General features: G+C 44.7%; 1 long non-coding RNA gene across 2 annotated transcripts; it reads left to right on the top strand.

Moving 5' to 3' along the window:
• The first annotated feature begins 1,179 nt into the window (after positions 1 to 1,179).
• Positions 1,180 to 9,033, top strand: LOC139828594 (uncharacterized). 2 transcript variants are annotated; one of them, XR_011740390.1, is made up of 3 exons: positions 1,180 to 1,267; positions 1,432 to 1,593; positions 2,028 to 3,035. It is a non-coding gene; the product is annotated as an uncharacterized lncRNA (long non-coding RNA). The 2 variants fall into 2 exon arrangements; XR_011740391.1 differs by lacking the exons at positions 1,180 to 1,267; positions 2,028 to 3,035 and adding exons at positions 5,374 to 5,575; positions 8,855 to 9,033 and having other exon boundaries at positions 1,277 to 1,593.
• Positions 9,034 to 14,378: the final 5,345 nt, after the last annotated feature.

The raw sequence follows: 14,378 nt of genomic DNA, 5'->3' as shown, positions 1-14,378 counted from the left end.
CCAATTTTTAATCAGAATGAATGGCCGTGTGTTTTTTGACATCAGAAGGCAAACTCCCACGGCGTGTGGTGTTTTCAGGTGTTCATTGGCCACGTGAGGTTCCTATCAAAGTAACGAGAAATTCGACAAAACCCGAAGTCTTCTGCAAAAAAAATGCCCGACAAAAAATACGTCCAGACTTGCCAGATACATAAGTTTCTGTATTCACTTAACTTTCTGAAATAATCAGTATTAAATATTCCTTTTTTTGGTTGAAAGGGCACTACATGTAATTTTCAGAGTCTGATAGTCATTACTTCCAATTCCTCTTTTCCTCCTAGGGCCATATGCTCGGTTTGAAGTTGTGGGAATATCTTCAACAGTGCCAATGAAATATTTAGGATTGTCTAAACAAATTCAGAATACATTTTCTCTAAAATATTCCCCCAAACAAAAGAGCAGATGGGTTTCAGTGCCGTGTGGGGCAGACCCTCGTCTCCGCTAGCCCGTATTTCCTTGGGACATCCATGGAACACAGCAGCAGCTTCTGACTGCAAAGTCCAACGCCTGGAGACCTTGAGCTCTGTTTCTGAGCAAGTTTCCCCCCAGCACCACGAGGAAATGTTGTTTTTCCAATGTACACTTGAAAAACATTGACGGTTTCCATGAGTCCTGCAGTGCTGGAGGAATCTTACTCCAGATTTACCAGTGGTTGTATCCAAGCAGGTATGAACCACGTTATTTACAGGACACAGACTGGAAGAGCATCTTAATCTTTGCCTGACTACTGCTATTTCACAGCTGGGCTAAAAAGTGAATTATCATTGAGTTCTGCAGCCCTTGGTCGTCTCCAGTGGGACATGACCAGAAGATGCACAAGTTATTAGATGGAGGAAGAGCTGAAGGGCTGACACAGGCTTGCAAAACAGTGGTGGGACCGTGTATTTTCAGGAAGCTGAACCAAAAAACCCCTTACTGACATAAATCTGTGGACTGTATAGCTCCTGAAGCCCTGTCGCTCGGTGTGCTGGCCATCCGCATAAATGCCTGATTCACTTTCTTGAAGCCTGCCAAGTTTTCAGCCTCAGCAAAACCTCCTGGCAATGATTTCCAGCAGCTAATTGTGTGTGTGTGTGAGGGGGGGAAGTATTTCCTTTCATCAGTTTTCAACGCGCTGCCCTCGTTCTCAGATTACGAGAACAGAAGTTCCCAATCTGCTCGCTTTATTTCACAGTATGTTTTGCATACCAGCCTCGCCGCGTATGGCACGACCATCCCGTGGAGCCCTGTACGCGCTGTCAGTGGGAAAATCTGCGGCGGGCTGAATGCTGGAAATGATGGGAGAATATCAAATAGACGTGAAAGCAAAGCAAATAACACGGGGGCAGCAACGCTGAGTGGCTCTTCCCTCTGTTTATTTCATTTAATGCCTCTATTTCTCTGCTTCCGCAGTGTCCAGGGGCTTCGCTGGAAAACTGAAGACCACGTAGCAGTGAAGTAAGATGGTCCTGACGTCTGGCAGATCGTCCTCTCCATCTTCAGGTGACCTCTGCAGAGGGGACGTCTCGTCAGGCTGTTTCTCTCACCTCCAACCTCTCCAGATCTATCTGTCAGGTGTGTTTTACGCATGCACCGGTGCAATCTCTTCCTCCATTTGTATTCCATCTGCCTCCCAACAAATTCTGAAAACCTCGCCTGGGCTGTCTCATTTGTATGCACTTAATCTGGCTTTATCCTGTTTTATGGAGCGTCTTCTTTAAATTGATTCAGGCAAAAGCATAGCGAGGGCTTTGCATAGATTTCGCATGCATGACATTTCTGCACAGTTGGTCCCATTATACACCATCCTGAGCACATTCTGCCCATAAAACCACCGTATTAAACAAGGAAAAAAATGCATCAAAATAAAGAGAGCCATGGCAGGAGGAGGATGAACAGAGCTGACCACTGTTCTCTTCCCCAGTATCATTATGGGTGGTGATTTTCTGATCTTTGTTCCCTGAATATCCAGTTCATGTAGCACCATCTTTGTGTCCTTGTCTGTCCAGCCATGTCTTGCTCTGTGGAGCTCATGGGATGGCAGAAGCACCAGGAGCATCTCTTGGTCCACATGTCCTCCACACCAGTAATAAATGCATCACCAGGGAAAAAAACACTCCAAGAGCAGAAAATGAGCCGTCCTGCACTCCATGATCTTCACAAACCAAACCAAACCGGTGACCAAACTCTTGGAATTACTGCTGAAAAGTTTGCGCCTCTCCTTGGCATATATAAGCCCACGTTACCGTGTGCTTTCTATAGGAAATCCAAGCAGTAGCAGGTGTGAATATTGCTTATTCGGTGTGGCTAGGCAACGGCAGAAAGTATTATTCAGTGTTTTATTAGGGAGAATTAATATTTCTTTGAAAGTCTGCTAATGATTTAACAATATTATTGTTATGTTAAGGTTGAGGGAATTAGAGAAAGAGTACTTGTGTTAATATGTCAACACATTAAAAACGCAGCTCCATTTAGGCAGACGCTTAGGTTAATGTGTTACATATTAAAAAGTTCAATTTCCTTTGCTGGCTACAAATAACAGCCGAGATTATTGACACTGAAGGATTTGCAAGCTTCTATTTTACTTTTTGCTCCTTGTGTTTATCTGCTCTGCTTGATTTATCATGATTGCAGCTCTGGCCCTATACATTTTCTGTGTTAAGGAAATATGACACCAGTTTTATAACACACAATAAGAAAGAAAAAATAAAGTGTCCTGCCATGCACAGACACCGGAATGTGAGTGGGATCAGCTGTTTTCTAAAACACAATAAAACCATTCTCATAATTATATCAGCATCTTGTTGCTTTAGCAGGAGCCCCTGGGAGTTCCTACACCTCTGACCATCTCTCTGTACAAAATCTTACGTATTTGGGGTCTCTACCCTGAAGGAAGGTCCCCCAGAGCCTGGTAGGTCTGACATGTCCCATGTCTGATGGGACAAACACAATGTGCTCACTCCGAGATCCTCAATAACCAGCCCTGCGGGGGTGCTGGTGCTCACAGCACCATCAGAGGAACCTCATCAATCATCATCTCTCCGCTCACAGGGAGCAAGAAGTCTCGTCATTAGTGGTCCTGAGCGCTGAAGGCAAATCCAATACATTAACCAAGTGCAAATGGGAGGATTAGGAAACCAGAGGCTTGAGGACAAGCCGTGCAAACAACTCAAGACAGGGGGAGTTTTGTATTGATAAAAAGCAGGCAAAAATACAAATACTGGCCTCCCAAATCCCCAACCAGAGGAAAAACCACTCCACTGATGTCCTCATGTCCCTTTTGACTTTCTCCCGTGCTTCAGGCTCAAGAGAGGTGTCACAGGAGACCCCTCAGAGTCACCCTGACAACGTGAGCGTCTGGATGTGGCTATGATAGGTAAAAAAGAGAAGAACCCGCTGGTCTGAAAGGGATTTATGAAGACATGGGGGTAGACTGGCATGGTGCATGGCAAAGGGAGGGACAATGTGCCTCACTGATATCACAGGGCTTCCTCTGATAAGACCACTGTCTCGCTTGCTTAATTGTGGTCTGAAAATATATATATTCAGACTGAAAGCTACTGCTCTGGCTGCTTACATCGGGTAGGGGCTGTATTTTAATGTTTCAGTTTAGGGAATCCACCTGTCTCTGAAAGTAAAGCAACCTAAGGTTAGGCCCTAAATAAAAGGGTGTTGCGTAATGAGCAAATTACCCCAGACACCCACAAATATTAGAGCCTGGAGAGGTTCTGTGGACATTTCTGACTTAAAATCCAGGTGAGAGAGGATGATAACCTTGCCTGTGACACTCCTGCATCACACCCTGAACCCATTGCTCATCCTCATGCTGGACTCAGGGCTCCAGGAGACAGAAAATTCAACAGCAGCTCTTAGATTTAAGTTGCCTTTGCAGTTTGCTGATGAGAAGAAGATGATATTTATCTGCCTGACTGAGCTGTGGTTCAAAGAGCCACTAGCTGCAAGTACACTGCAGAGATGAATCCAGTATACGTTTCTGAATTGACTTTTTATATACTCGTCATCAATAAATCCTCAAAGCCACTTGTATCAGAATGAGAACTAGCTATGGAAATCATTAGATCTACAGTCAGTAATTGATAACACGCATTTCAAATGTGGCAATGAATTAGCTTTTGGCTTGTGGGGGGATTTCAGACTGTATCCAATTTCATTAGGCAAGAAATTCAAATGATGAACGAATAGCCTTTATTGTTCTGCTTTTAAAAGGGAACCATTTGTTATCTTTTCGCCCCTTCCAAGTCAATCTTTTCTTGTTGTCTATGAAGTTTAGAGAGCTCAAAAGTAATCTTCTGGTTTAGCACCATGCAAGCTTATGATTTCCCACATCTTTTTACCTCCGCAGTGCTCCGGGTGCTTTGCACCCCATTGGTAACAGTTAAATTTTCCCCTCTTTGCTCAGAAACTCTCAGGCTCAGCTTTTGATAACTTGAAAAAACACACCAAAAAAGCTGCAAGGAAGCAAGTTTTCAGCCTTCTGTCGGATGAGGAGATATGGCAGTGAGCGGTTTTTCCACCCCAGGATGAGTTGCAGGCTCCAGGCTCGTTCTTCTCCCCATCCGTCCCACCCCGAGCCGGGCCAGCGGGGGTCTGGCTACGCCTCGGCACATTTGAATGAGCGGAGAATGGGAAACAGTTGTTGTTGCTGCTGCTGGGGCCAGTGGAAATATTTCATCTTGGGTTTCAACGGTTAAATCCTATAAAAAAAAAAAGAGGAAGACGCCCCCTCCCAGCATTGTTTTGTTTTATTTTAGCTGCAGAAGTATGCCGATTTGAACACAGGAAACAAAGTTGCCAATTTCAGTGTGTCACAAGCCAAAGTCTTCACAATTTGGAATTGTTTTGCCTTTTCAGAAGAAAAGGGCCAGGAAAACAAACAAACCAAAAATGACCAATATTTAGAAAAATCATTTACTGTTCCTGGTATTCTTGAAGTCTCCAATTTCACCATCCAACAAATAGACATGTTTGACATTTCAAAGCCGCTCTGTAAGGCACAGTATTCTTTAAAACACATCCCCTTTTCCAGAAAGCAGTGCCCCTTTCAGCCCTGTCCTCTGACATGGACCCACTGAGCAAAACCTTCTCTCTTTGCTGATGCTAAATGTATATTCCCATAGCATGGCGTGTTTTCCCTTTAGTATTCTCTTCCGTGCATTAAACAGCCCCGTTTCTCCATCTTTCTATGCCTTGGGATGTTGCTGACCCAAGACCATGTCGTGATGGGTGACTGCCCACCCAGACCTTTCCAGTTGGTGTTGGTAGGTCGAAGCTGAGCGCTGAGCGCAATATTTTGCCCTCATGCCTATTAAACTTTGTTCTGGTTTTATTTTCCAGACCTTTTTATTACATCATCAGCACCACCCCATGTTTAAATCCTGTCCTCCAGTTTATCTACCATCTCTTCCATTGCAAAACAAACCGCATGTTTTGGACATATCATCTCCACTCCATTCCCCGAAGGTGTTCTGCAGCACCAAATGCAAGACCAGCTCTTGCAAAAACCTCATTTTTAAGTGTTTTGAAATGCTTCCTGGAGGTAAGAAAATGGTTCTTCTTATTCTTGGATATCTAACTCGCAGAGAGGCTTGGTGGGACACACCTAACATCTGTCATCTCCAGGGTGGTCACGCAGCTTTGATGGCTGCTGGACACCTTGACTTGGTGAATCACTCAATCCTGGTGTCGGTGTCTTCAATAGGTGGGAAAAATGGTGCATGGAAAGGACTTTTAATTTGTCCCAAGCTGGTGGCAGCCTGGAGGAAGAGACAGATGCTGTACTGGAGCGCAGTGCGTGGCAGCTCTGAGCTATTTCATTCTTCATCCGTCTTTAATAAGATCTAAAAAAAAAAAATGTATAGACTCCAAAAACATAAATCTGAAATTCGTAAAACTTATATGGAGGAAAATAAAAAAAAAGAAAAAGAAAAAACAAAAACCCCACAGCTCCTCTTTTGTTTGCTCTGGGCAATGTCCCAAACTCACACCAAACTGCAGGAGTGATCTTAGCTGGCCTGAAAACGCTGAGGCTATTAGAGGAATTGAATCCAGACCTTTCAAAAAATCATTTAAAATTACAGGGAAACCCATATGGTTAAAAAGTATTTAAGTCACAGAATCAAGTACTCATAAGTTAGGGAGTCTGAGATTTAAGGTTGCTTGAAAACGCATTTTCAACAGGAACGGCAAAAACCAGAACTTGGATTGGGGAGCCGACCTGACTACGTTTCCAAGACCCATTTGTGAGTGTTCCTCAATGAAAGTGAATGAGATTCTAAGAGTTTTCTTTAACCTGTCTTAGGCACACAGATGTGTTTTCACCTTCCCTTGCTCAGAGGTGCATTATGAGGAAAGGCTGAGGGAGCTGGGGCTCTGGAGCTGGAGAAGAGGAGACTGAGGGGGGACTCATTCCTGGGGATCAATATGGAAAGGGGCAGTGTCAGGAGGATGGAGCCAGGCTCTTCTGGGTGACAACCAGTGACAGGACAAGGGGCAATGGGTGCAAACTGGAACACAGGAGGTTCCATTTAAATAGGAGGAGAAACTTGTTTGGGGTGAGGGTGTCAGAGCCTGGCCCAGGCTGCCCAGGGAGGCTGTGGAGTCTCCTTCTGTGCAGACATTCAAACCCGCCTGGACACCTTCCTGTGGAACCTCAGCTGGGTGTTCCTGCTCCATGGGGGGATTGCACTGCATGAGCTTTCCAGGTCCCTTCCAACCCCTGACATTCTGGGATTCTGTGATGCTGTGATCTGGGGTGTCCCATGCCAGCACCCGTGGTGCTGCCGCTCACACCGTGGCTGCAAAGCAAAGTTCTTCCCATTCCTCCACTCTTTAGGAAGGTGGGAGATTTTCAGAAATTCTAATTGAAGAAAGTCCAGAAACATCAAAAGTCCTCTTTGGTTGCTGTGAACCCCCCGGGGTCATCCCAGTATGCCAAAATCAATAGTACCCGTGCTATATTGATTCTGAAATTTGAGATTAAAGCCAATCATTTTCCACTGCCAGCTGCCATCGAGAAAACCAAAGCAGGAGCGAAAAATTCTCCCTGAAAGAGAGAAAAGTAAAATAAGAAGAAAAGGGATTGAGTTATGTTCCTTTGTACAAAATAATCAGCTTTAACCAAGATGATTTTTAGGTCTCAACAAGATGAGTTTTAGGTCTCAACACGCCAAGCACAAAAAGGACTGTTTCATTATCATCCAGCAGTGATTATGGAAGGAAGGATTAACAACATCTTAAACAGATGCTTCCAATGAACTTCCAAAAATATATAGAGTGTTGGCTTTTTTTCTCTACTAGGGATTAGAAGTCTGTACAGTAATTAGTTCTGAAATATTTTGGCTGGATTACTGTGTACTGCTGTATGAAGGATATGTAACACTCTCTCACTAGTCTGGCTAATACATTCCATTTTGTATTTCAAATTCATTTATATTGTCTGTGGATTTGTTAAAAGTATAAATAGAACAAAAATCCCAAATTCCATTTGCTGGGAGTTTGTCAGTGCACATTCTTTTAAAAACCATCTCAACAAAAACCAAAACTACGTTTTTTTTTGACTGAAAACCTTAAGCTATGTCCTACATTTCCTGAAACAACCCCTAGACTTACATTTGCAGTTCTGAGGCGTTTGGACTTGGTCCAAAAGGTGGCAACAATTTTCTTGATGAAATCCTCAGAGAACGAGACGGAAGATTAGGAGCTATTTGCCTGCGCCTTGGTGTTTGCATGAGGGTGCTCTTGGACCTGTGTTCTGAAACGCTTGAGCAGCCCAACAGGTTGGCCAAGGAACCCAGCATGAGGTGGGAGCACTCAAGACCCCTCAAAAACACCAACCACATCCTGCACACCAACGTTCGTGTACCCTTGTCTTAGCTATCTAAAAGAAAGACCATTTCTGGTGTGAAGACCTGCCAGATAATATTTCTGGCTAATATTTATTTCTTTGGGATGTGTAAGTTCGATGTAGGAGGATTGACATAGGCGCAAGGCCATTCGCCTCTAGGTAACTATGGTTTAGCAGAGCTCTGTGTGGAAATCTCACCCGTTCTGCCTGGAAATGAAGTCAGTTGGCCAGGATTTACTTGCAGAAATTAGTCAGCAAGCATTTCAAGTTGCAAGACTGAGAAAACCACTATGCTGCTCACAGGCAATTTAAAAAACAGGGGAAAAAAAAAAGAAAAGAAACCCGTCATTCATCAAATAAATGATTCATAATGAATTATTAGCTCTTTTGTATTGGCTACTGTGTATCATCAGGGTCTAGAAGTAGACAGGGCTGGGGGAAGATTGTAAATCTCATTAGCAGCCAGCAGACATATGGTTTGGATGGAAAGGAGGGGGAATCCTCCGTGGTTTCCTCCAGCAAAGCTCCCACCCCGCCTGGGTTGAGGGGTCCAGACAAGCACTAGAATGGCTCCGGTTCCACTTGTGGAACCCATCTAATGTCACCTTGTCCTCCGGTCAAGACCAGCAAAGGTCCCCTTGGCTGGCTGAAAGCCAAACAGCCTCTAGGAATGAGAAAATGCCAAATTTACCCTCCGGGAGCAGGACAAGAGGACTAATGTCATGCTGTTATTTACATCTGATTTACAATTCCTCTACAAATCGAGTAGATTTTGTCCTCAGATAGTATTTGCTTCCAAGGACAAAAATCTTCATTTGCCAGCTGCCAATAAAATGAGCTCTTCTCATGCACAAACCTCCTCTCCGATGCTGCCAGCCCCTGTATTTCACTTCCCTCCAGCATTATCAGTTGTTGCTCTTGGTTCCAGAAAGACTGTGAAATATTTACAACACTACCCCTTTTATTTTCCAGGTCAACCTATCATTTGAATTTGGCAACCTCAGAAGAAGATGAAAGCAAAGTATCTTTACCACATAGCCCAGAAGAATTTACAGCCCAAACGAACCAATTTCGAGGAGCAAGAGGAGGGGGCTTTCGAGGTCTTAGCTGTTACTTTTCTGCTCTCTTGGAATAAAATGTAATATTTATAGAAAGGAAAATTGTATACATTCAAACTGACATTTGGAGCCAGCCTTCTTGTTTCTAAATATTCATGAAGCAAGTAGACTGTAAGCATCTCACCAGCAAGGAAAACACTCCTCCGGTGTATTTTCCACATAATTCCCTTTTGCATTTATTACATTTCCTGTATTTTTTTTTTGTTGCTTTAAACATCTTCTCATCATTACATGGGTTTTGAGATAGGGAGATGTGTAAAATTGGCGATCCGCTGTAGCGAAACGCAAGGTACACGCATCCCGTGCTTGGTCCTCTGCATCCCGCTGGCACCATGAGGAAATCTGGGATTAAAAAAACACAGGAAGGGGCGGGAGGTGGAGGGCAAGAGCACCTTCCCATCCTATCATCTCACAAGGCGAACGATCATTTTCCCCGCATTACTCACGACAGCGGGGACTGCGCCATGGCTGTGGTCCCACCGAATGTCCCGCGCTGGCGCAGACGCTGCTTCCTTCCCGCGTTGTCATCGCCACCCTCTCTCAATTTCCCCTTGCTCTGTGATATCCCCTGAAGTGGCACAAGATGAAAGAGCAGCGTGGCCTGATGCAGGAGCATTGCACTCTCTGTTTCATCCTTTTTCCCTCCCCGAATAGCCCCGGCTGCTGCAGCCCCTTTGCCGGCCACTGCAGAACGTTGGGCTGACGGCCACAGACAACCGCCCACTCCGAGAGCTCATTTTGGAGGTAATAGCTAATTTAGTTCCTTTCATGGTGAGTGTAGAGCCAGGTTATTTTCCCCCTATGTGCTTTACTTTGCTCTTAACAACATTGAATGTCAGCTGCCATTTAACTGCTGCAACTCAGCCCTGGGAGCTCCTTCTCTGGCTCGACCGCGGTTCTTTGCTCTTGGCTGTGATGAAGCCAAATAATTCACTATTGCAAAACAGGACGTGGAACCAGCTGAGCCATGTGGCAGAGCAGCTTCCCCTTCCTTCCAAGACACCCCCGAGGGTTTAAGTTGTGTTTTATTAGAGCACAATTGTAATACATCTGAGCAAGGTAGGTCTGCACAGAGAGCACAGAGCAGACCAAATAAAAAGGTTGGGAAAAGGATTTAAGACTCATTTTCTGCTTCATCCTTGGAGAAAAGGCCTTTCTAGAGGAGGCTGCATGTGCTGGACAAACCCCATGCAAAGTCCTTGGTGCCTTCCCTCACTTCTGTGCTCTGGGGGACATCTGGATGCCAAGAAAACACTGGTCCCCACGATGCTGCCCTGGTTCCCCATCACTTTGGCTTCTGCGGAGCTATTCAGGTCTCAGCAGTGAAAACTGCTAGTTTGTTCCTACCATTTGTTCCCTGACAGACTGGCCTCTCTCTCTGTGATACTCCATGTGTTTTTTTCAGTGCAGGATCCAGCCAAAAGCCTTGGGAAACGGCAGGAGAGCACATTAGCCGACTGCTTGCTTCTCCTTGTTTTCACTGATCTGTGAGGCATCAGTGCCAGTCACAGAGGGCCAGGACCCTTCCCTAGAATATCTCACTTACCCAGGGGTGCTCACCCTTTTCCTTAATCCGATTTTCCAGGGATGAGCCCAAAGACCAAAGTCCTTGTTTGAAGATCAGCCTTGCCCATCTCCCTGATGCCCAGGCTGGACTCAGTGTTTGGCAGCAGCTCAGGGCCGGGGCTTCTGAGACGTGTTGCTTTGGAACAAAGAACAAAATAATAATCTGTTTTTCTTTCCCCTTTTCCTTGCTCGTCTCTGCAGGCTTCCCGTCTCTGCTGTGTTTGGAAAGGTCCGCGGTTTGGGTTTTCATACGTTCCCCATGCCTGTCCCATCTGTCAGGGCTTCCACGTTTACCCTGGCAGGGCCAACGCTCTTCTCCATCTTCCATGCTTGGGAACAACTGCTGCTTTTCACTCATTTTCTTAACTTTTTACCTCTGTGGTTTGCGAGCATAACTTTGCTCCAACTTGGGAGGAAATCAAAACACCCAGAGACCTCAAAAACCTTCACCAACCCAGGATTCCTGTCCACCCATTACCATTACTCAATAATGATTATTATTTTTTGCAGCACTGAGGCTGGTTTCTATGTACATATATTCGACCTCAGATGGATTATTGCAGCAGAAAAGGAGTAAATAATGCAGCGGTGAATTACAAAAATGAATACCTTAAGATGAAGGCTGTCTCAGCACAGCCTTCGCACAATCACCGCTCCCTAATGCGAATGGCTGTGTGATTTATGACCTTCTGATAAAGATATCCTGATGGAGAAAAGATGCAGTTATAGGTAGGCAGGAGAGATGTCACATAGCTTATGGGTTTTATACTTTTATTTTGGTGCTAGAAACATATATATAAAAGGCTATTTATCAGAGCAGGGTGGCAAATGAAGATATTTTCTGACAATTTTAACATATTGCTTCAAAATATTGCTGAAAAAGTTTGGTTTTCCAGCGAGAAATTTCTGACCAGCTTGTAGATATGTTTTCTTCCGAAATATTTATATTTATTCCTATTTATCCTGACTCTGACATTAAGGATTGCTGCAAAATGCAGTTATTTTTTACTCTTAATGTGCAGGACTACATATCGATACCTTTGGAAGATGAAGACATTGGAGCCTTTAGGCCTAGATGTGATAAATTGAGACTGTCTAGGGTGAGATAATTACAAAACAGTTGCAATTATCATTGTTGCTCGTTGAAAATCTAGGGTAATTTGCATGCAAGACTGCCGTGTTCAGTTTCAAGAAGGTGAACAAGCTGGATTGACAAATTTGTTAAATCTGCTTGAGAAGCACAGTTTAAAATAATAACAATAATTAGTAGTAATATAATTGATCTATTTTGTTCTGTGCATGACAGGAATTCACTTTAAATTGAACCAGCAAATTAAAGTAACACTTAGCATACTAAACAATATTGCTCATGAAAACGTCTATTTATATCTGCCAATAATTGTTATCTAACTATGAAGTATGCGGCAGATTATACAGTAACCTTGCAGTGCATCAGAGAAAGGAGATTTAAATCACTGAAGAACAGCTGAAATTTTCCAATAAAAGATACCATATCTAAACCATCGAGACAGTTCATCGCAAAGCGAGTCACCGAATAATCCACCGCACCTCGTACTATAAACGATCTTGTTATTTGTGGACAAGAGGTTAAATGAAATTCAGCTAGATGGCCAAACTGGCATTCTCGCTGATATATTCTGTTTTAAAATGAAATAAATGAAACCTGGAGGTGTAGGGGGAGGATGGATTGCAAAAAAAAAATCAGGTTGGTGGGGGAAAATAGTCTTTGAAAATGAAAGTAATGGAAGTTGTAGCACAATCCTGGGCAAACGAGGGAAAATTCCCTTTTCTTTTCCTCCTGGAGTTTTCTAGGAGGATTTTTTTTCCAGCTGGTTGCAACAAGACGTATCTATGACTTTGCTCTGTCATTCAGAGTTGAATTATAATACCTCAGAGAAATCAGAGCTGTTTTTTGGAAATGATGCTCATTTTTGAGCCCGAATATAGGAATGTTGCTCAGCAAAAGTCTCAGAGAGGGCTCGCTCGGGGCCAGGCTTGTCCCATCCCTTGAGGAGTCCTTCCACCCCAACCTCCACCTTGATGTTCATCTCCACGGCTCCAGGAGCAGGTGGAGGAGGTTGGCACGTGGGCTTTGCCAACTGTGCCATGGCCACCCCATGCCTTGCTAGTTTGGATGAGACAGAGCGTTTCCCCTCCCTCCTGCCTGAAGAAGAGGTTTTGAAGAAATCCCGTTATCTCCCTTGGCTTCCAGCTTGCCCGGCTGGAGCAGCCACTCCAGAATGGGCAGATCTGCCCTGTCGGCTGCAATGGCCCCAAGAATGATGCCCCTTGGTGACCCCCTCTGTACAGTGCTGTCCCTCCTAACAGTGTGTCTTGAATTGTCTGTTATAGCTAATTTTATTTTGTAAATCAAACTCCTGATTTGCAGCCTTGTCCCTTCCCATTCCCCTCCCTTATCTTTGCCTCTCCTTGCCCTGACGGTCAGGACAGGAGGTCAACTTCTACAGCACAGATAAACTCTGTCTCTCAGGGTCCTTTGCAAAACATTGACAAGTTGGAAATTTGTTATCTTCTTTTTGCAGCATCCAACTACACATCCTGATGCAATAGCCAGGGTCTTGGTGCTCACTAGGGGCAGCACCTCTAGGTTGTGCTGGGTCTTGCTGTGGTTTAAGCCTTGAGGTGGAATCCACTGGGACACACCATTGAGGGAAGACCTCTTCCCCCTTCTGCTTTCTTCACATTTGCAACTAAGCAGATTTGCCCTGGGTTTTCTTGCAAGTCGATGAAAAGAAATCTCCGGCACCCAATGGCTTCTCAAACATCTCCTTGGCACGTGGGTTCTGGGTGAGCGTTTGGGTTTGCCACAGTTCCTGGTGAGCGGCCAGTCTGGTGATAAAGAGGTTAATCAGACTGACATTCTGAATCACAGCGGCTAAACCCAAGGAGCACAACAGGGCAAAAGGGTCCCAAAGTCTATTTGGGTCAGAAACCAGTCTCCTGGTGTTGGCTTCATCATGCCTGAGTCACACGTCTACAGAGCAGATGCCTCCAGGAGAGCTTCACTCCCTCGGTACTCTGTGGAGTTGAGTCAATAAAGTTAATGGAGCTTAGAGAGGGAGTCATCCAACCCAATGAGAGCTTTAATTCTTTTTTCCTGTTTTAGGAAAAGATGAATACGGTCGCAGACTGCGCTGTCTATAGGGCTGTCTGAGTCTTGGCAGAGGCTTTCCCCGCAGAGCCCACGTCCACCGCAAGACATCCCAGCCCCATGGCTATGACTCAGAAAGCTGTTTCAACCTCCTAGACCTGGTCCCTGTGTGCTTTCCAAACCTAAAACCATCATTTCAAGCAACCATCGACTCCTAAACCCCAATTCAAAGCCTGTTAATGTCCACTGGGTCCTTCCACACACTTGCCTGAGCCATGGATGAGACCTTGAAGGCTCCAGCTAATTTGTCTTTCCCCTGCATGGCACATCGTAATATCCACCTTGTTGAAGGGAAATGCCTGGCTGAAATGACCAGGATGGTGCCCAAGGGTGATCTTGAGAGGTCCTGACAGATCTCTGCGGTGCACATCATACTCCACCTGGCTCCTTGCTTCATTATAAGAAACTACTTGGTTTCCCAGGGACTAACATTAGCTGAACAAACTATTTAATTTTGCTGATTAATTAACACAGGAAAAAGATCTGACCTTGCTGTGGAGGTAATAATGTCCCTCTCACACCACCATGAGAGGACAGTTTAATTCTGTGACCCCCAGAGCAGCTCGATCATTACTGCACGTTGAATATGACGGTGAAATCCTCTTTCCTGAGGGGAACG

Source organism: Patagioenas fasciata, chromosome 9 (genome assembly GCF_037038585.1).
Source record: "Patagioenas fasciata isolate bPatFas1 chromosome 9, bPatFas1.hap1, whole genome shotgun sequence".
NCBI classification, from domain to species: domain Eukaryota; kingdom Metazoa; phylum Chordata; class Aves; order Columbiformes; family Columbidae; genus Patagioenas; species Patagioenas fasciata.
This window is presented reverse-complemented; position numbering and strand designations above follow the sequence as displayed.